The 21,568-nt window shown below is 42.2% G+C and overlaps 1 long non-coding RNA gene across 2 annotated transcripts; it reads right to left on the bottom strand.

Moving 5' to 3' along the window:
- Positions 1-351: 351 nt before the first annotated feature.
- LOC129146250 (uncharacterized) lies at positions 352-10,398 on the bottom strand. Of its 2 annotated transcripts, none has more exons than XR_008552808.1 (4): positions 9,930-10,398; positions 1,980-2,173; positions 1,138-1,243; positions 352-609 (listed from the first exon to the last, which is right to left on the bottom strand). It is a non-coding gene; the product is annotated as an uncharacterized LOC129146250 (long non-coding RNA). The 2 variants fall into 2 exon arrangements; XR_008552807.1 differs by having other exon boundaries at positions 352-625.
- Between the last annotated feature and the right edge of the window lie 11,170 nt (positions 10,399-21,568).

Genomic DNA, 21,568 nt, shown 5'->3' on the forward strand with positions numbered 1-21,568 from the left:
ACTCATTAACAAATGGGAGAGGAAGCCCAATCCCTAAATTTAGCCCTTGAATGTCACCCAATCTGAACTGCATGATGTTAGGTGGTTGTCATAGTTCAAAAGATGACTGCAGACCTCGTGGCGGGTTTACCTCTATCCCACATGGCAGAGCACCCCAGGGCAGAGCAGCCCCGAAAGTCTCATGACCAGAGTACACACAAAGGTGTTCAGCCAGAGCCACCCAAAGACACCGGGAACATGACTAACCCCAGAAACCCAGGACTCCCCATGGCGAACCCCACTAGGAAATTCTCTGTGGGAAGATCCCCACAATAACCACCTGCTTTTTAAACCATTTTAAAAATTATTTTTAATTGTGTGTTTAGGTGTTCCCCAGAAGAGAAATTTTTTCCTGTCTCTCCCTCTTCTCTGCACACACTCACCCCCTAAGGAATCCCAGTGGTCAGGACTGGGAATACCAGGACTCCAAAAGGTCAACCTTCAGCCACGATCTCCCTATGAACAGCAGGGGGTGCAGTGGCCTCCTCATCTGGACATCACACAGTGCACATGTTCACAGCAGAGGTTTCACATCTTGGAACTGGATGGACGTGGTGGCTACCAACATTGCTGATGCAGTAAGTTACTAAATTGTTTATTTTATGTGGTTAATTTTATGTTCTGTAAATTTGATTTCAATAATAATTTAAAAAACAGAAAACCCAGAATATTTGCTTGCCTTCTCCACCAAAACAGTCCTCCATCAGGGCTTTTCCCCCTCAATCAATGATACCACTGCCTTCCTCAAGGCACCTGTCTTTACGCTTCCCTGCCTATCCAGGCCATGAGCTAGCACTGTCACTTCTCATTCCAAACTCTCCCCCCAACCCACCTACTTCTCTCCTCCATGGAAGCTACCCTTCTCCAAGGCTGTAAAATTCTGATTGGTCTCCCTATGTCCACTCTTCCCTACCTACAGTCCATTTTCCCTATAGCAATAACTGTGTTCTTTAAACAATGCAAATCAAACTATACCTACTCTATGATTTAGGTACTGAATGGAGACACATAACCAACAAAAAGCCAGATTCCTTTCTGGGGCCTTCAGGACCCTCAAGGTCTGTCCCTGCCTGCACTGTCTCTTCATTCTTTACTCACCGCTGATGGCCTTCTTTCTCTTCTCTGAAAATCTGTGTTCATTTGCCTTCAGTTGTTGACTTCCTTTCTCTTGCTAGAAGGCAAGTATCTTAGTCCATCCGGGATACTATAACAAAATATCACACGTGGGGTGACTTTAAAAACTGAAATTTATTTTTCACAGTCCTGGATGCAGGAGTTCTGGTGCATGACCTCCTCACCCTCCTCACCCCCAAAAGGCCCACTTCCTAGCACCATCACATCAGGCATTAGAATGTCTGCAGGTGAATTCTGATGGACACCCACATTCAGACCAAACCAATAACGTGCAGAAGCAGGGAGCTTAGCTGTAGTGCTTTGTCCCACATCTCCCGCAACTACAAAGTCCCAGATACATGCAGGTGCTGAATAGATGTCAAACAAATGAAACACTGCTCTTTCTTGCTTGGTTTTCCCACAATAGCTTCACTGTCACATGGCCTTCTATTTACCCCACTTTCGGCTAAAAGTTTCAAGGTATCAGTTAAAATAATAAACACATAAATAAAAATACTAGAGGGAATTTTTGAATATGTATAATTTGGGGGAGATTATTTTCCTTAACATTACAGGAATTTAAATCCATTGAAGAATAGGCAGATGTATTTATCTCTATATAGACACAAAGTTTTATTTTTAGACAGCAAAATACACCACAAAAGTCAAATTTTTTAAATACGTAGAAAAAATATTTGCAACACATGTGACTAGATTAAAAAGTGACACTTCTCATAGATGGGAAGTTCCTACTGATTATTAAAGTAATAAACAACTCCAAACAAGCTAATTCATGAGTGGGGTATTTCATAAATGGAGGGATTCACCTGGCCAATAACCGTATCAGATGTCCTGTACATGACGGAGGTCCGAAATTTTCAGTTTTTACCTGACACGTTGAAAAAACTTTAAAGAATAAGATCCAGGGTGGAGAAATTTCAGGAGCAGGCACTCTACTCATTGTGGAGTTCTATGGCTCATGCACCCCTCTTTCCCTGGACTGTGAGCGATCAGCAGTGACCTTTTTTTAAAAAAAAAAGATTTATTTATGTATGCATACAAGAACATAGACCAGAGGCATGGGGGCATGGAGAGTGAGCAGATTCGCCAGAGGCAGAGTGGGGAACAGAACAGGCAGACTGACTGAAGTACACTGCTGAGGGGAGCAGCAGGCCAGACAAGAGAGGTCTGCTGTGCTATATGGATAGCTCCGTGACCAGGGATAGAACTCATGTTGCAGAGGCTGCACACAGCTTCACAGTGCTGTGCTCAACCCCTCGCGCCACCAGGGAGGTCCTGGCAGTGACTTTCTTAACAAATAGAATGTGGAGGAAGGAACCAAAAGGATCCTGATGCTAGGTTATAAAACCTTGCTGCCTCCCCTGAGCCCTGACTCTGCCATGTTGGAGAGACATGTGTTTTGGAGATGATGCGGAGAAGCCCTATGAATACATTTGGGGGAAGAGGTCTGGTTGACTCCGACTTGTGAGTCCCCAGCATGCAGATCACCTCAGCTGTGGGTCCAGACACATGTGGAAGGAAGAAAAAGTCACCCCCTACTAAATTCCCTTCAAATTGCAAATTCATGACTTAATTGATTAGAGTTTGTGTAGCTGCGAAGATTTGAGATGGTTTGTTACCCAGCGATGAATTAACAGAAGAGGAGTGAATTGCTACTACCAGTATGTCGAGTAATCTGGTAACACTACTACAATAAAAAATATAACACTTTTCAAACCAAAAATACCACTCCTTGGAATTTATCCCAGTAAAATAAAGCAGCAGCAGTACATGGCTATATAAATGAGAATGTTTATTACAGTATTTTTGTTGCAGATTAAAAAAAAAAACAACCCTAGGATGAAGAAACTCATCACTAGAGGAATATTGGATCTATTATATTACATATTTTAAAAGATTAGAATTCTATCACTTAAAGGGATTTCCACAAAGTGAAGGAGAAAGAAAAATGCAGCAAAGTAGGTAAAACATGATCTTGTTTTTTGTAGAGTGGGGAAAAAGCCCCCCTAGCGTGGACACACACACACACACACACACACACGCACACACACCATATTTCATTAAGGATACAATTTTGAAACACAGCAACGTTTCAAAGATATTAAAATGGGGGGAAACGTGTACCCCAGATCTGATGGGAGAGCATAGGCATGTGAAACATGGACTGAAGAAAGGAGAAACAGACATGACAATTTGTTGACACAGTTTGGGAACCTTGTGTAGAGAAGAAAGGGTGAAGAAAAGACTAGAGAGACAAAAAAGAAAAAAGGCTTAGCTTAAAATCATACACACATCGAAAAAAAAATCATACACACATCGTCCAAAATGCATGTGTTTACAAAGAAACTAGACTGAAAAGCAGGTCTATGCCTGAATGAACATGCGGCAGAGTCCATGAGAAATTGTCAGAGAAGAAAAGCAGATGATAGTGATGAAGATGGTATGAATCCATTCTGGCAACACAAGCAGAGCACGTGTATGTTTTTCTGTGCACGAAGATGGTGTGTGTGCTCCAGACTGGATGTTCCAGTCTGGATGTTTGCATTGTTCCACTCGTGACAAGCATTATTACTTTCTGATTTTAAAAAACACAGTAAGATCAAAATGAGCAAAAGCTGAGGGGGTAGAATCAACATCCTGTTGTCATATGGCTAAAAATGCATTCAGTACTTATATTCCACGCATCTTTATCAATCACCAGCATCATCTCTAGGCCTTGAGAGAGGAGCAGGTGATCGCTGAGTCCACAGTGATTGATTAGCCAAGCAGCAGCCCACCTGGGCTGACTATCTTTATCCATTGTCAATCCTTTTGTTGCCATTTAAAAAAACCTGCCATTGATCTTTATTTGTAGATTACCACACAAAAATTAACGTTGCCATTAAAACGATAAAGTAGAACTAAATCTGTCCCCAAGTACAATGATTTTTTGTTGTTTTCACTCTTGAGTGGAAACTCAAAGACCATTAGAACTGGTGCCAAAGATCGGCTGCTCCCAGGAGTGGGGTTCCGGCTGTGTGGCCCTGGACAAACCATTCCCTCGCTGAGGCTCAGTGGGCTGATTTATAAAGGGAGGATGAAAAGCTTTACCACCCTGCTTCCATGATTGACATGAAGACTGGTGACTGAGGACGTTGTCTCATGGCTGCCACATGAGATACTGGCTAGATGCTGCATGTCTTATTAGGGACATGGTGGAAAGAGAGAAGCAATCAGAATCAGAGGGTTTTTCTCAGTTGCTGTCTAACTGGACTACCATTGCCATTTCTTCAGCTATCAAATAATTTGATGACAGAGTCCGATCATCTTTTCTAGCGCCTTATTTCTAATAGCTAACTAATAGCTACTCCAATTCTAAAAAAAAAAAAAAACCAAAAACAATACATTTAAAAATTAAAAAATCGGTACTTCTTTGGGGACAGAGTCAAAATTTTCAATTCATTCACCATCCCCATGAAGCTATATATTGAAAGCACTTCATGCTTACTAATGCACCAAAACTTCCTTTCGTCCTTAATGAAAAGTATTTCACAAGGTCCAGATAATGGATGAAGACAAATGCTTCTATAATCCTCTTTCCATAAAAGGACACAATCTTCATTTATCTTGAGGGATGACATCTGTTCCTTTAAAAATATTTCCTTTATTAGATGGGCTTCAGTGTCTGGACTGTGCCTCCTCACGATTCTTACATCTTTTATAAACTGTCGAGCCCTCAAATCTCTCAGCTGAGACTGGGTTCTGCTGACTTCCAGCACTCTGTCGCTGATGGATGGGCTCCTTTCTAATGCAGCTGCCGAGAGAGCAAAATGCACAAATTGTGCTTTGCCCCTATTATGCCGATGGTCCAGTAGAATTCTTGTCAAATACTGTATTTTGCTTCTGTCTTTGCTCTCTGAAATGCATGATTTATTTTATAATTAATTGTGTGGTTCTAAATGAATATTAATAAAGTGTAATTACATTCAAGCTAACTTTTGAACTTTGGGTTTTTTTTAACCAATTAAGCATCTTGACATGGGTTGTATATCTCATTTATCTGCCAAAAATGCCCAGCACTTCAGATAAGCTTTCACTATGGTGGTTTATTTTGTGTGTGAATTTGACTGAGCTATCTGTGCCCAGATATTTGGTCAAACATTTTGGGTATGTCTGTGAGGGGAGCTTCTAGGTAAGATTGACGTTTGATTTGGTGGATGCTAAATAAAACAGATTGGCTTCCCCACTGCAGGCAGACTTCATCAGGTTGATCTGGGACTTTGGGGATAAGACTAGATTGAGGACCAGGAAGCTGTCTACCTGGCCATTGATGCTGGGACACCTGTCTTCTGCCCTTCATGGGAATTTAAACCATCAGCTCAGGTGTTTGAACTTGGTCTAGAACTTGCACATGGACTCTCCTGGAGTTTCCCACTTGAATGGGAATAAAACCTCCAGTTCTCAGGGGCCTCCATTTTGCCAACTTCATATCTTTAAACTTTTCAGATTCCATAATCATGAATTAGGAGATTCAATTCCTTATAATAGATCTCTTAATATAAATGTTAAGATATAGTTATATTTATATAAAACTATACTCAGTTGTTTCTGATTCTCCGCGAAGCCTTACTAACCTCCATGTAGCTTTGAAAGTATTCCTCTGTCTGACCCCCAACCAAATATCCATTTTCATTCAAAAGAATATTAGGGGCTTCCCTGGTGGCGCAGGTGGTTGAGTGCAGCGCTATGAAGCTGTCCACAGCCTCTACAGTGCTGGTTCGATCCCCGTCGGCCTCAGAGCAACCCACATAGTGAGCAGACCTCTCCTGTCTCACCCGCTGCTCCCCTCAGCAGTGTATTTCGTCAGTCTGCCTGTTCTGTTCCCCACTCTGTCTTTGGTGAATCTTCTCACCCTCCCGCGCATCTGGCCTGTACTCCCAGCTCTTGTATAAATAAAATAAATCTTAAAAAAAAAATTCCTTTAAAAAAACCCAAAAGAATATTATATTATTCTAATAACAGTTGATTTTATGACATGCCAAGCACTATGCTAACAGTTTTATAAACATTATCTTAATTAGTCTTTATAGCAACATCTTGGGTAGGCCTGCATTTATTTCCATATTACAGAGAAGGACCTTAAGATTTAGGATAATGCTGGGAATTTGGCCCAAGTCTGTCTGCCTCCTAATTCCTCTTCTTAGTCTGGGTCTGTGCTGTTTCTATAATTTGCTAAATGGACTTTTCCACAATCAGTCCAAATCTTTCTATTCATTTTGGCTTCATTGGCATAGTAAGGTGGTCATTTCTAAATTTTGATGTATAACAGAATCACATGAAGAAATTTTTTAATCTAAATTGTTCAGCTACAACCTTCATAGCCACGGTAGCTCTATGCCATGGTTCAGGAATCTTCTGTTTGAAGTTTCCAGACCAATGTTTTGGAATAAGGGACTTAGGTTAAGCCATTGGTTCTTTACCCTACATCAGAATCACCTGGAGGGCACTTTATATTTTTTAATGTTTCTTTAATTAATTTATAAATTTTTTTACGTCATTGTTCATTTTTAAACAATATTTGCTTCCCCCCAACCCCTCAGGTGTAGTCCCCATAGAGTTTCCTTCCCCAATGCACCCGTGCACCATCACCTCAGTCCCCTGTGCTCCTCTCTCCTCCTCTGATCCCTCTCCCTCCTCCTCCCCTGCAGGATGTCTCTGATTTATAATTGTCCATTTTTGCTTTGTTGTGTTTCATACTGTTATTATTTTTTTACACTGATGTCTTATTTGGTTCTCCTATATTCCTGCTGTAAGTGAAACCATCTGATATTTTTCTTTTTCCTGTTGGCTTATTTTGCTGAGCATAATTCCTTCTAGTTTCATTCACGTTGCTGCGAATGGCATGAGTTTATCTTTTTTGATTGCTGAATAATATTCCATTGTGTATATATACCACATCTTCTTGATCCAGTCATCTATTTTTGGGCATCTGGGTTGTTTCCAGGTTTTACCTATTGTAAATAGTGCTGCAATAAACATAGGGTTCTTTTGAATCACTGTTCTTGTGTCCTTTGGGTAGATCCCTAGGAGTGGAAATGCCGGATCGTATGGTAGCTCCATTTTTAGTAGACTGAGGAACCTCCACACAGCTTTCCATAGTGGATGGACCAGTCTGCACTCCCACCAGCAATGTAGGAGAGTTCCTTTTTCACCACATCCTCACCAACATTTGTTGTTACTTGTTTTTTTTTTGATATGTGCCATTCTTATTAGTATAAGGTGGTTTTAATTTGCATTTCCCTGATTATCAGGGATGTTAAACGTTTTTTCATATGCCTGTTGGCCATTTGCATTTCCTCTTTGGAGATTCTTTTAAGTTCTTCTGCCCATTTTTTGACTGGATTGTTTATTTTGTTTCTGTTGAGTCCTGTGAGTTCTTTGTATATCTTCATGATCAGTCCCTTATCAGTTGACTGGAGTGCAAAGATTTTTTCCCAGTCAGTGGGGTGTCTCTCTGTTTTGGTTAATGCCTCTTTTGCTGCACAGAAGCTTTCAGTTTAATGTAAACCCAGGTGTTTATCTTTTCTATGACTATCTTTGCTTTGGGTGATGATTCTTTAAAGATGTTATTGCGATGTATGTCTTGTTGTGTTTTACCTATATTTTCTTCTATATATTTTATGGTTTCAGGTCTTATGTTCAGTTCTCTTATCATTTTTTTAAAGATTTATTTATTTATACAAGAACCGGGGTACAGGCCAGATGTGCAGGAGGATCAGAGGATTCACCAAAGACAGAGAGGGGAACAGAACAGGCAGACTGATGAAATACACTGCTGAGGGGAGCAGCGGGTGCAACAAGAGAGATCTGCCATGCCATGTGGTACCCTCACCAGCTGGCCAGGATCGAACCAGCACTGTAGAGGCTGCAGACAGCTTCATAGCACTACGCTCATCCGCCTGGGCCACCAGGGGAGGCCCTCTCTTATCCATTTTGAGTTGATTTTTGTGCACGGTGAGAGGTGGTGGTCTAGTTTCATTTTTTTGCATTTGGTGGTCCAGTTTTCCCAGCACCATTTATTGAACAAACTGTCCATGTTCCATTGCATGTTCTTTGCTCCTTTGTCAAAGATCAGTTGCCCATATAAGTGTGATTTTATTTCTGGGCTCTTTATTCAGTTCCACTGGCCTGTGTGTCTGTTTTTGTTCTAATACCAAGCTGTTTTAATTATTATAGCTTTATAGTATAGCTTGAAGTTTGGAAGTGTGATACCTCCTTTCTCCTTTGTTTTCATTAGTAGAGCTTTGGCTATTTGTGTTTTTTTGGTTTTTTTGTTTGTTTGTTTGTTTTTTTGTGGTTCCATATGAATTTCATCAGTATTTGTTCTATTTCTTTGAAGAATATCATTGAGATTTTTATTGGAATAGCATCGAATCTGTATATTGCTTTTGGTAGGATGGACATTTTAAAAATGTTAATTCTTCCAATCCATGAGCAGGGGATATCTTTCCATTTCTTTGTGTCTTCTTCTATTTCTTTTAACAGTTTTTTATAATTTTCTTTGTATAGGACTTTCACCTTTTTGTTATGTTTATTCCCAAGTATTTGATTTTTTTTGTGTGTGTTTCAATTATGAAAGGGTTGGTTTTCTTGATTTCTTCTTTTTCATATTGATTGTTTGTGTATAGGAGGGCTATTGATTTTTGTGTGTTGATTTTGTATCCTGCTACTTTACTGAACTGGTTGATTATTTTGAGTAGTTTTCTGTGGAGTTTTTAGGGTTCTCTACATATATTACCATATTGTCTGCAAATAGTAATAGTTTTACTTCTTCTTTCCCTATTTGGATTCCTTGTATGTCTTTCTCTTGTCTTATTGCCCTGGTTAGAACCTCCAATATTATATTGAAGAGCAGTGGTGAGAGAGACATCCTTGTCTTGTTCCTGATCTTAAAGGAAAGGCCTTCAGCTTTTCGCCATTGAAAATAATATTGGCAGGGCCTCCCTGGTGGCGCAGCGGTTGAGCACGGGGTTGTGAAGCTGCCCGCAGCCTCTTCAGTGCCAGTTTGATCCTGGCCGCTGGGTGAGGGTCCCACATGGTGCACAGACCTCTCCTGCCTCCCGCTGCTCCCCTCAGCAGTGTGCTTCATCAGTTTGCCTGCTCTGCTCTCCGCTCTGGCTCTGGTGAATTCTCTCACCCTCCCGCGCCTCTGACTGTTCCCAGTGCTTGTATAAATAAATAAATAAATCTTAAAAAAAAAAAAAAAAAGAAAAGAATATTGGCAGTGGGTTTGTCATATATGGCTTTTTTCATGTTAAGGTATGTTCCTTCTATTCTGAGAATTTCAAGGGCCCTGGAGGGCACTTTAAACCTGGCTGCTGGGCCAGGTACACACACACACACACCCCTCACATTTTCTTCATCCAATAATTTGTCAATGGGCACTTAGGTTGTTCCAAGACATTGTAAATAATGCTGCAATAAACAAGGGGCTACGTGAATCTCTAGAATTAGTGTTTATGTATTTTTTGGGCAAACATCCAGAAACAGGATAATTGGATTGTTCAAAGAATTTCTAAATTTTTGAGGAATCTCCATGCTACTTTCCATAATGGCTGTACCAATTTCCATTCCTACCAACAGTGTACATGGGTTCCCTTCTCTCTGATACTTATTGTTTCTTTTCTTTTGGATAATAGCCATTCCCACAGGTAAGAAATGATCTGTCATTGTGGTCTTTACTGGAATTTTCCTAATAAGAAGAGATGATGACTTACCTTTTCATGTGTCTCTTGGCCATCTGTATGTCTTTGGAGAAATGTCTATCCAGACCTTCTGTCCATTTTCAATTAAGTTGTTTGGATTTTTTTTGTTTTTGAGTTTTACAGTTCTTTATGTATTTTGGATAATAGCCCCTTGAATACTAATTTCTAACCCCTGAAGTAGGCTAATCTCTTGCTTGAATGGTCTCCTTTGTAGTTTCCTCCAATCCTGATTTCTACTTATTCTTCAAAGCCACCTTCTTCCTAACACCTACTTCAGCTTTGAACCTCCTTCCTCTTCTGATTCCGGTGTCAAAGCTTAGCAACTCCTGCAAGCACCCATGAACATTAGGAGAAGAAAAACTATTCTTGTTTTTGTTCTTTCCCACGATTGTAGAACTTCCAGCCTCCCTGTTTAAAAAGCTCAGTGGGTATATGTAGGGATTGCTACTGGACATAGCCCTTCTGGCTGTGGTTCCCTTTAATGGTGTGACTGCTGAGGCTGCTCACCCCCAGGTTGCCCTGGAAAGGCGGGGGGAGCTGTTGTGAAGTCATCGGTAACCACAGGACCTTGGGAATCCCCACAGCTGTCTGTGCCAGGCAGCCCCATCAGAAATCTGGATGAGAGGGCCCTCGGCTGCCACTCCCTTCTGCTCATTCCCATACTCTCAATGCGGCCCGTTGCCCTGGGTTGCAGATGTGAATCTCATTACTCCAAGTGACAGAAAACCTCGCCCTGAGTGTTTCAGCTGGGATGGATTCTTCACTAAGGGTGAGTTCAGACTTCCAAGGTCCCCTCCCACCACCCTTCCTGCTAATAGAATCCAGGTAGCATCACCCCTCCCCTTCAGAGTGGCTTCAACCTGTCTCCAGCTGAGGATGAGGGCAGCCCAGCAAACAATGGGATTCAAACCACACATGAAATACTTAATGACATTTTAAGAGAAAAGCTCTTTGAAGTCAAGGATTATTCCTTATATTGTAAATTTGTTGCCACCTTTGGCACACAGTGTCAGCACAGTGACAAGACATAGTCACCTCGTAGCACATTGCCCAGTTATCCCCAGCTACAGCCCCAGTATCTCCCAGGCCTGGTCCTCTCTGCCTCCCAGACCTCACCTGTACCTTCCTGTTCCTTGTGACGGTCCACAGTAGTTCAAATACCTTTTCCTTTGTGAACCTGTCTCCCACCTCCCTGACTCATACCCAACTGACTCCTTGATCCAATAGCAAATATCTTCCTTTCTGTGAGCAATTGTCAGAGCTGGCTCAGCAGCTTCTAACACCTGGAGCCCGCCCACCCCATCCATTTTCTCCACCTCCTCCCACATTCTCCCACAATCCCTGTCCCCATTCTCCCACAATCCTTTTGGCTCCAGGTGGACCAGTTGTCACCCAGGTACCTCCGAGACTAAGGTCACAGGCTCCTGGGGCAGTCCCCCTTCCTCTCTCTCCCACATCCCCCAAAACTCAGAGACTCTACTCTCTCACTTTGCCATTGTCTCAGGCCCATCCGGGAGCCCTGGGGCATGGTGCCAGTCCCCAGGGCAGAGCCTTCACCCTCCAACACCCTCAGCTTTCCTGGCAGCCTTCCGACCCTCTCTCATCCTGTCCTCCTGGAGACTTTGTTTCTCTTTGATCAAGATCCCCAAACATCCAAACCAAAGTTCAGCACTGCCTGCTCTGTGGGCCTCGCCACCAACTTCAAAAGCACTTTTATAACCTTAATTTTGTGTCATAATTTAATTTCAAAAGAAATTTGAAACACTCGCTGGCAGTTCCGCTGGGTCTGTATGTGAGCACAGCCGCATACACATACGTGTGAATATGCATGTACATCTGACAGCCCCGTCTGCAGTGCTTCAGTGCGCTGGTTCTTGACATTAGCAGTAGATAGTGGCTCACTATTTTTAGAAATCCAGTTAGATCTCTTAACTTGTGAACCTCTTTCCTGTACATGATTCCTCTTAATGTGTGGCCATGTTATTCCTGGGCTGGTGACTGTATCCAGTCATTTGAGTTTCCCTGATTTATACACTTCTCTGTCTCCTCTCCTGCTTTGTTATTAAGCTTTGGCACCTCTTTCTATTTGTTCCAGAATTATTTTTAATTCATAATTTCATTAGTTGCAATATGACCAACCTGTGAAAAGCACTCACCAGGCTCAGGGCTCTCAACTTGCCCCTAAAACTTACCAAAGATGACTTACAACACAAGCATCCCAGAGGCCCTTTATTTTTCTTTACCCTCTTTCCACTTGACTGTATCAGGGATGGGATGAAGGATGACAGCAGATCTCACTCATAAAATAGACTAGAAATTCAGAAATCTGTGAATGCTGGCGATGGCTTCGGCGTTCGCATATTTATAACCCCAGGGAAATTATTTAAGCTTTTTCTCTGGTCCATGACACACTTGTCAAATCATATAGGATTTATGATAAATGTTGTGTGTGATCTATGATAGATGCTGAAAACTAGCCGTGAGCTTATCTCTTTAGCAGGAGAGAATAATTAGCTATTTCATTTATTACAAGAATAGTTTCAAACACCTTTAGACCTTTAGAAAAAATTGGAACTTTACCCCAAACCTGCTGCTCCGGATTTTAAAGTAGGTTTTCTGATACATTGATGGCTGGAGGGGCCCTGGATTTACAGGACAGGCTTAGGAAAGTCTACTGTAATGGTCACAAGCCATCCATCTTTCAGAAAAATTAGTTCAAACTTTTGTCATTCTGCCTAATTTATCAGTAACTAATGAAAGATGACCACGTTTGAAGAATTACAGACAGGCCAAATTTTGAATCCATGCTGCTCACAGCTAGATCCAGGACATTAGTATGCTCACATATAGCTGAACCAGACAGGGAGATTTTACTTAAACCAATGAATGGTTGGTCATTAATTAGAACAAAACTATAAATAAATGGAAAGAGGAAGATGGATTTGGTGTTTTCTGTTGTGTATTTCACGATCTCCAAAATTTTAAATGCAGTGAAGTTTAGCCAGATTATTATAACCCCCAAGAGAAGCATCTTGAAAGAATAATCCCAGAATTGGACAGGTGCCCTTGGAGAGTAGGATATAATGAGGCGCCTCTGCAGATTTACTGCCTCTAAAGATAACTTTGAGCCAGAAAAAATAATTCACCAAAATAAAAAATTTTCCTCCCAAAGATCTTCTCCACACACATTTCTGTGTTCAGAAAGCAACACCCTCCCAATCCTACCTTCTTAAAAACTATTTTCTTTTCTGCCATTCCAAAATAGCACTATGAGTTAGTAGCTCAAAGCACCCCAGGATTTAAATCTCTTTGAAAATAATAGACTCTGGTTGTAAAGAATATTTATAATGGGAAGTGTACCTGAGTCCAGTCTCTCAGTCTTTCTTGCCAAATCAAGAGTTTATCTTGCAGGAACTGCACTCCTCAATAGCTATGTCAGCGAAGACTGGACTTCAATCTATCTTGGGCAAAATAGTGTTTCAGAGTCATAGGAATCTTAATTGCAGTGTCTCTGGGTTTTGTTTTGCAAGTTGCTTCCTAAATATCCCTACATTTCACCTCTTCACTCCCTTTCCCAAAGTAACTGCTTGGCTTCAGACACCCCACTTAGCTTATTACCACAGCTTTCTAGTATCTCACTATATCTCCAAGCCACCTTGTGCGAAACAGCTAAAGTAATCTTGTACCTTCTACACAAACCTAGCTGGGTTACTCCTTCCTTAAGATCATCTCAAAAACTAATTCCTCAACCTCCACAGCCAAGATGTCAACATGGATATGTGCCTTTGAAAAATGTCTATCCAGATCCTCTGGCCATTTTTTAATTGGATTTTTTTATATTGCTATTAACCCCTTACTCGATGTATGATTTGTAAATATTTTATGGCATTCAGTAAGTCACTTTTCCATGTGTTTCTGTTGTGCAGAAACTTTTTGGTTTGATGTGGTCCTCCTTGTTACTTTTACATTTGTTGCCTTTGCTTTTATTGTCAGATCAAAAAAAGTGATCACCATTTGCTTCCCGATTCAATGTCTCTGTTCGGAGTCTGTATGTGGAGAGTACAAGAAGACAGACCTGGTTGTTTTGGTGCTTGAAGCAAAACAAACTACTGTGATAGGATCTGTTTGGCTTCTCCCTCTTTCCAGTTCACCCAAACCCATCTGAAAATGTGGACTGAACATTTGTTTAAAGAATGGAAAGCAGGTCAGCAGCAGGCAACTAGTTGCAGTCATTTTGATTTATTAAATTAAATGAGAGTGATTGAATCCAAACTTATTGCTTAAAATTGTGAGCAATGGGGCACATTGAAAGTTGCTGCTGATCATCCCTATTCATTGAACCTATAAACTGAGAGCCTTTCCTTCCACATTGAAGCAAAAAACAGATCACAGCCCCTAAATACCCATGTGCTAAAACCTCGTGGCTTTATGCTTTTCTTATATAGCTCATATAGCTCATCTAGTTAATTAAAGTACTTAATTAAATTATTTCACAACAATCCTACCATTCGTTATTCTCAGACTCAATCTCAAAAATTTTAGGACATGACTGAGGGGCCAAGGGCCTCCAAACTTACGGGGTGCAAACTCCAACATAGAATTCTGCCATCTGCTGCAGAAAGACAAAGGAAGCAGAGTCAGCGTGTGATATCTCTAATGGATTAGTGCGTATATACAGAGAGGGGAGCAAAAAGGATTCTCCTAATAATAGTTTCCCAGTAAAACTTTCCAAATTACTCATCCCCTTATTGGTAAATGCCCAGCCAAACACATTTGGCCCAAAGCAGGGCCACTGAGGCCCTAAAGCTTGCCACAAGTCACAGGTACCTTCAGGCAGGGAACTGCAAGAAAGGGTAAGCCTGGACCCAGAGAACTGGAACATTGGGAAATACAGCATCAAAGTGACAGCTGCCTTTGTCAGCCTCCCCACACGTCTCTCACCCACGTGTGTCTCTGTCAAGCGCCTCTGCATGTCTCTTCTCCATAATTCTCCTTCCAAGGTCTGGGGGTGAGTCAAAGCCGGAGAAGCAAGAGTCCTTTCTGCTTTCTGACCCCTGCTGCCTTCCGGTCATAGAGCTTCACCTGAGCTCCCAGTAGCTAGTCCAAGGTGGCTGCATTAACTGGGGGTGGATAACATGGTAGCTCCCCTAGCAAACAGAAAAACATGGCAAGGGCCTCTCTGTTTTGATTGCCAAGCCCGTGTCCATTGTCTCAACCCTGTCCACTTGAGGACTCTTTAATTGATGGTCAGATTGTAGTACTGTCCTGTTGCAGAGCCCACAAAACATGCCCCAACAAACTTAACATCTTAACAAGTCAAGAAATGATCCTATCTACCAAAACTTTCCTCCTTAATATCTTTAAAATCATAGCTCTGTTTTAGAAATCAATCCTTCCCCATCATTATAATGCTAAGAGCATTCACCAAAGAGACAGCTGAATCAAAGAGTGTATTGATAGCATCCAGAAAAATTCTATGCCAGACCTGACCAGACCATCCTTGTTGTATTTGAAATGTAAGCAAACTGACATCTCAGATCAACTTTTTTCAAAACAAAGTCTTAGCCAACCTTTTTAAAGGACTAATGGTTGTCAAAGGAGCAATTCCATGACACTTATTAAAGATAGCCAGCCAGGAAGATTTTATTCAAGAAGGGATTCCTGCCATGAGATTTTGCAGCAGGAAAGAAAGTTTGGGCCCAAGTCCCAACAGAAAAAGAAAAAGTGAGATTTAGTTCCAGGGAGAAGGGTATAGTCAGGAAATTGAAAACTACTAAGAAGGAACTCCAAGGTAGGGGGACTCTTGCTAGAGACTCAAAGGGATTCCTGCTGAAGGCAGGCCAGAGTGATGAGATATGGAAGGCAGGAGCTAACAAAATTGATTAGAAAAGGGAGGTAGGAGACTCCCTGGTGGCATAGGGGTTAAAGACAGCACTATCAAGCTGTTGCCAGCCACTGCAGCACGAGTTCGATTCCCCAGGCAGCCAGGAAGGTGACCCACATGGTGCAGCAGACCTCTCCTGTCTCGGGCGCTGCTCCCCTCAGCAGTGTATTTCAGTGGATCTGCCTGTTCTGCTCCCTACTCTGTCTCTGGTGAATCCTTTCACTGCCCCCCACCCCCTTCCCCTGCACCTCTGGCCTACACCCCAGCTCTTGTATGCATAAAGAAACAAATCTTTTTTTGAAAAAAAAGGAGGAAGATATTTTTGATGAAATTATCCAGCAAGATTCTTGCTAAAACTGGACTAAGTAGTTCAAGGACAGATCCCAAGGTCGGAGAGGCCAGACTCAAGTTTGGTCAGAGAGTCTTAGTCATAGTTTACTGTTTACTTGCCTGTAGCACAGTTCCTGGGGTGGAGCACATGCTCAGTGAGAACCAACATATGCCCGGCTACTCTTGTCAGGAAGACAGCCCTTTGGTGTCTCTCCCTTGCCTCTGGCTATGGTAGCTCAAGAAAGCAGGGGATGTACACGTGGCAGTTACTGCTGGGAGTCAATAGAGACACTTCAGGCCCTTCCCAGGCAGAGAGGGAAGCATGTGCCAGACGAGCCTGAATGATGAGAAATGAAGCCTTCAGTTCCTGACCATCCCACCAGTCCTAGGGAGGGTGGGAAGCAGTCTCCAAGGTCACTTTCATTATAAGATTCCTGTGAGTCAAAGTTCTCATTATAGAGGCACATTATTTTAAAAAAAGAAAGAAAAGTTCTGTTTTTACTAACACTTTTAGAACTCGAAAATTAATCTTTAATCAGACTAAAAATAAAAGTGCAAGATCTGGAGTTACAGAGGCTCGCTAACAGCAGTCAGAAGGCGGCCACATCGTCACCTGCAATGAGATGAAGTAGACCAAAAGTGAAAAGTGCCGAATCATCTGCATCTGCCATCACCCCTCAAGGTCCACGTGGTTTGGAAGGTCTGCATTTATATAATGACTTTCTTTTTGTTGCTGTTTGACCCTAACTAATTACATTAGTTGCTACATTTATTTATTTATTTATTTATTTATTTATTTATTTATTTTAAATAGAGGCATGTTTTATTTATTTGTTTGTTTGTTTGTTTTTTTGTCTGTACATGCACTGGGCACAGTCAGAAGCGCGGGAGGGTGAGAGAATTCACCAGAGCCAGAGCGGGGAGCATAACAGGCAGACTGACGAAAGAGGGGAGCAGCGGGCGGCAGGAGAGGTCTGCGCACCATGTGGGACCCTCCTCCGGTGGCCGGGGAGTAGCCGGGGAGCAGCCGGGGATCGAACCGGTGCCGCAGAGGCCGCGGGCAGCTTCGCAACCCAGTGCTCAACCACTGCGCCACCGGGGAGGCCCCAAAGATTTATTTTCTAATTTATACAAGAGCCAGGGTACAGCCCCGATGTGCGGGAGGATGAGAGGATTCACCAGAGACAGAGTGGGGAGCAGAACAGGCAGACTGACAAAATACACTGCCAAGGGGAGCAGCGGATGAGACAGGAGAGGTCTGCTGCACCATGTGGGTATCTCCGTGGCCGGCAGGGATCGAACCGACACTGCAGAGGCTGAGGACAGCTTCACAGAGCTGCGCTCAACCGCCTGCACCACCAGGGAGGCCCACTTGCTACTTTTATTCTGCCCTTTGCAATTTCATGTAAAGACAGAGCCCAGTCCTCTAATATGCAGAATAGGACCTGCAAAGGCACTTTGTAGAAAGATCATGACCAGGCAGTGGAGCAAGGGGAGCCCAGAGTCTGGAGAAGACTCAGTAGATACCAGCAGTTTTCCCATTAGATCTTTTTGGATCACATCACAAGGGGAGGGCCTCCCTTGGTGGCACAGTGAGTTGAGCGCAGTGCTGTGAAGCTGTCCACAGCCTCTTCAGCGGGGGTTCCAACCCGGCCATCCGGGAAGATACCCAGATGCCACAGCAGACCTCTCCTGTCTCGCTCGATGCTCCCCTCAGCAGTGTACTTCAGTCAGTCTGCCTGTTCTGTTCCCCACTCTCTCTTTGGGGAATTCTCTCACCCTCCCGCACATCTGGCCTATACCCCAGCTCTTGTATGCATGAATAAATAAATCTTAAAAAAAAATACATCACAAGGGGAGGAGTTAGAGCAGCTGCATGGAACTTGGTCTTGAACGTTTTCCTTCTGTCTCTGTAATGAAATCTTGCCTCTTGTAATAATAGAACAGGCCTTCAGGTGATTATGTTAAGCAAAATAAGTCAGAAAGACAAATACCATAAGATTCCATTCATATGTAGAATATAAAGGAAGAAAGCAAACAAAACAGACAAAAACCACTGAACACTGATAAGATGGAGCGTAAAGGAGATGGAAGGAGTGGAGGTAACTGGTGGTGGGTGGAAAGTAGACTTTTGGTGGTGGATGTTGTGTGGTGTATACATTTGTGGAGGCAAAGAGCTGTTCTCCTCACCCATACAGTATTGCAAACCAATCGTACCTCAACAAACAAAACAAAGTTAAAACAAACAAACAAACAAAAAACCCTGGGGTGATGTAAAAAATAAAATAACTGGGGTGAACTTTGAACCATGTAAACATAGATACAAAATTAAGCAATTGAAAATTATCATTATTCTGCAGAAAGCAAAAGCTATAAACTCTGTCGATAAGATGACAATTCCTCATGGATCCCTCATGTTTCTTGGAAGCAGTAAGATTGATTACTTTGTCCTGAACCATTTTTTGTCTTTTCCAAGAATGTTGCATAGCAAAAAGCCTTGGCAAATAGAAATAGTGTGTCCCACACGATGAAATGGCAGCCATGTTTACTGCCCATTGTAAAAAATTTGGGATTCCTAAACCCATGTAATGAGCTTTTCTTTAATGCAAACTTGTGATAATCCCACGGACTGCATGTACAGACATCTGCAAGTCCCATCTGAATCTCCTCCATGGAACATGAGGGCAGTAGAGGTTGGTGCAAATACACTAGACTCATCTTTGCAATAGAGGTACGTGCAAATATGCTGTCTCATCTTGTTTATTGTGTGAATAATGAAGTCCGTTGTTTCTGACCCAGAAGTTTCTGACCCAGGAGTCTTGAGTCTTCAGTCAGCACCCACAAGCTTATTTGTAGACAGGCAGTGAAATCTCAGACCATTCATAGTTTTGACACTTATCAAAACAAAACAATACAGTAAGCAACAAAGAAAGCAAAAGTGGGAAATGAATGTGAACAGAAACACCAGCGCTAATCTCATTTCTCATGGCAGAATAGCAATGAATAGTCTCTAAAATTGAAATCTGTACTTTCATAATCTTTTCTTTTTAGTTTTAGAAAGGAATATTTCTTGCCATGAAGATACATGAGGTGAAGTTCAGAGATATTTTCTATTATACTTCAGTTTTTTTTTTTTATAGGAATATCCCCTTTATTTATTTTTAATTTTTAAAAAAAATTTTTTTAAACAATATTTGCTTTCCCCCACCCCCTCAGGTGTAGTCCCCATAGAGTTTCCTTCCCCCAATGCACCTGTGCACCATCATCTCAGTCCCCTGTGCTCCTCCTTCCCTCCCTCTGATCCCTCTCCCTCCTCCTCCCCTTGTAGGATGTCTCAGATTTGTAATTGTCTGTTTTTGCTTCGTTGTGTTTTATACTGTTATTATTTTTTTTTACATTGATGTCTTCTTTGGTTCCCCTATATTCCTGTGATAAGTGAAACCATCCGATATTTTTCTTTTTCCTTCTGGCTGATTTCACTGACTATAATTCCTTCTAGCTCCATCGACGTTGCTGCGAATGGCATGAGTTTATCTTTTTGATTGCTGAATAATATTCCATTGGGTATATATGCCACATCTTCTTGACCTAGTCATCTATTTTTGGGCATTTGGGTTGTTTCCATGTTTTACCTATTGTAAATAGTGCTGCAAACTTCAGTTTTTTATTTTAAGTTCAAGCAAAATTTAACATACTACTCTAATTATAAATTGTCCACATTGAATAAGCCCGTATTTTCATAAAAATATTTTTTTAAAGATTTATTTATTTATTTTTATTTTTTTTAAATTTATTTAAGCAAGCACTGGGTACAGTCAGAAGGGCGGGAGGGCGAGAGAATTCACCAGAGCCAGAGCGGGGAGCAGAGCAGGCAGAAGGACCGAAGTACACTGCTGAGGGGAGCAGCGGGCGGCAGGAGAGGTCTGCGCGCCATGTGGGACCCTCCTCCAGTGGCCGGGGAGCAGCCGGGGATCGAACCGGCGCTGCAGAGGCTGTGGGTAGCTTCGCAACCCAGCGCTCAACCACTGCGCCATCAGGGAGGCCCCATAAAAATATTTTTTAAGATTAATTTATTTATGCATACAAGAGCTGGGGGGATGAGGATTGACCAGAGATGGGGTGGGAGAAGTACAGGTAGATCTACTGAAATACACTGCTGAGGGGAGCAGCGGGTGAGACAGGAGAGGTCTGCTGTGCCATGTGGGTCACCTCCCTGGCTGGGGATTGAACTCGTGTTGCAGTGGCTGCTGATAGCTTCATAGTGCTGATGCTTAACCTCTTGTGCCACCAGGGAGGCCCCATAAAACTATTTTTTAATCTATCCTTTGCTCTATCTGCGTAAATGAAGAGAGTAATTCTAGAATAATGTTTATGACATGCTGACCTAGACTGTTTCTGAGTGATGGGATTAGAGTTGTTTGTTGCTTTTTTCTTGGTAATTGTTCAGCTGTCATTAATTTGCTACAATAAATATATATATCAGTTCTATAGGTAGTAAAATATATCACTCTTTACAAAAGTAGAAATTTTTTTTAAATTTTATTTTTATATTCCCCATACAATTGCAACCCCCTTATTCTGACCCCAATCCTTCCTTTCCCCACTCCCCCCCCATAGTGTGTCTCTGGTTCATAGTTATTTGTTGATTTTGATTTTTTCTTTCTTATAGCTATTCTTTTTCCTGGTCCCTTATTTAAGTTTTCTAGATTCCTGCTATGAGTGAGACCATCCGGTATTTTTCTTTTTCTTTCTGGCTTATTTTGCTGAGCATGATCCTTTCCAGTGCCATCCATGTTGCTGCATGTGTTTATCTTTTTTGATTGCTGAGTAATATTCCATTGTGTATATGTACCACATCTTCTTGATCCAGTGATCTATGTTTGGGCATTTGGGTTGTTTCGAAGCTTAGCTATTGTAAACAGTGCTGCTGTAAACATAGGGGTACAGGTGCTCTTTGGAATTGATGTTTCTGTGTCCTTTGGGTAAATACCTAGGAGTGGAATTGCTGGATCCTATGGAAGCTCTATGTTTAGTAGGTCCAGAAATCTCCACACAGCTCTCCATAGTGGTTGGACCAGTTTGCACTCCCACCAGCAGTGCAGGAGAGTTACTTTTTCTCCACAACCTCGCCAACATTTGTTGTTGCTAGTTTTTTTTTTTTTAATATTTATTTATTTTTTTATACAAGCACTGGGTACAGTCAGAAGCATGGGAGGGTGAGAGAATTCACCAGAGCCAGAGGGGAGAGCAGAGCAGGCAGACTGACGAAGTACACTGCTGAGGGGAGCAGCGGGCGGCAGGAGAGGTCTGCACACCATGTGGGACCCTCACCCGGTGGCTGGGGATTGAACTGGCACTGCAGAGGCTGCGGACAGCTTTGCAGCCCAGCGCTCAACTGCTGCGCCACTGGCGAGGCCCTGTTGCTAGTTTTTTAATA

The sequence above is a fragment of the Talpa occidentalis genome, unplaced genomic scaffold, assembly GCF_014898055.3.
Source record: "Talpa occidentalis isolate TD23 unplaced genomic scaffold, MPIMG_talOcc4v2.1 talOcc4.2, whole genome shotgun sequence".
Lineage (NCBI taxonomy): Eukaryota > Metazoa > Chordata > Mammalia > Eulipotyphla > Talpidae > Talpa > Talpa occidentalis.